The sequence below is a fragment of the Morus notabilis genome, unplaced genomic scaffold (assembly GCF_000414095.1).
Source record: "Morus notabilis unplaced genomic scaffold, ASM41409v2 Scaffold666, whole genome shotgun sequence".
Taxonomy (NCBI): domain Eukaryota; kingdom Viridiplantae; phylum Streptophyta; class Magnoliopsida; order Rosales; family Moraceae; genus Morus; species Morus notabilis.
The window spans coordinates 209,274-210,564 of record NW_010359376.1 but is presented as its reverse complement, the minus strand read 5'-3'; positions in this window follow the sequence as shown (position 1 = coordinate 210,564).

Below are 1,291 nucleotides of genomic sequence, written 5' to 3'. Positions count from 1 at the left end.
TTTTTTTTTTACGCTGCTAACATCATGCTGTGTTTGGAGATTCTTGAAATTAAGATTCTCAAACTATACTTGTACTGAAAATTATTCCGCCTTAAAGTACGACGAGAATTTATCGATCGAATTTACTTGATCGAAAACATGAACTTAACATGAAATCTGCTACAGAATTTAGGAATACATATATTAATTCCATAAATCCTTCAGTCACATAATATTTGTCTAAGAAAATCCTTGGCTTAAATACATAAATTGTATTATTTAAGGTCTGGGATTTTCTCAGTCATTACAGTGGGAATAGGGTTGAGAGGCATCATTTCATCATCGAAAAATGGCTCATCACCAAGCTCAGGAAGAGCAGTCAAATCAGGAAAGTTTGATGTGTCAATTTTCTGAAAATTGATTGAACTTAAACTTTGTAAATGAAAGAGTAAGAAAATGAGTGATCGTGAGAAAAAAACTTAGAATCAAAAGTAAAGAGACAAAATGAGAAATAGAATGAGAGTGAGATGAAAAGTTGAAAGTTAATTATTGTGTGGAATTTATGGTAGAATTAAGGGGTATTTATAGGAGTTTTTTTGTGGGTTTTTAGATTGTGACCGTTGGGCCATGCACTGGCCCAACGGTCACAAACCAAACGGGCTGCAGGCCATTACGCGGGCCTGGGCCGGGCCAAACAAAGGCCGAATCCGGGCCTGGGCCGGGCCGTAGGCCTTCATGGGCTTAGGTCGCTAGCTGAGAAGCCGCGGCCCAGCCCTAGCCCATCTAACGTGTCGAGCCGGCACAGCCTGTAACAGTACTGTACTGGGCCGTGCTGAATCCGGCGCTGTTACGGGCATGGACGGCCCGATCCATTTGACAACTCTACTATAGAATTACTAAAATGCCATTAAAATTCAGTTAAAAACTTAATAGATGGAGCTTTTTTATTAACATTTTATTGTTCAGAGGAACGGATGTTACGTTTTAAAGATCAAGAAACAAAGTGTTAAAGGGAGTATAATTTAAGGGGAATTGTAATTAATCCAAAAAGAAAAGTAAAAGTTGTGGCTTAAGGAATTTAAGCTAAGATATAATATTTTTTTAAAATTTTTAATTGTAGTAAAAAAATTAAATGTAATATTTTTTATAAACTTTTAATTATAAAAATCTAAAATTAAAAATTTAAATGGGCAAAACCAACGAGGGCGAAACGAACATTAGAGGAAGTAACACTAATTCCACTTACAAGAAATAAATGGTTCGGATTGCACAGCACTATATTGACGGACGCCATTAGGCCCTGAGACTATAT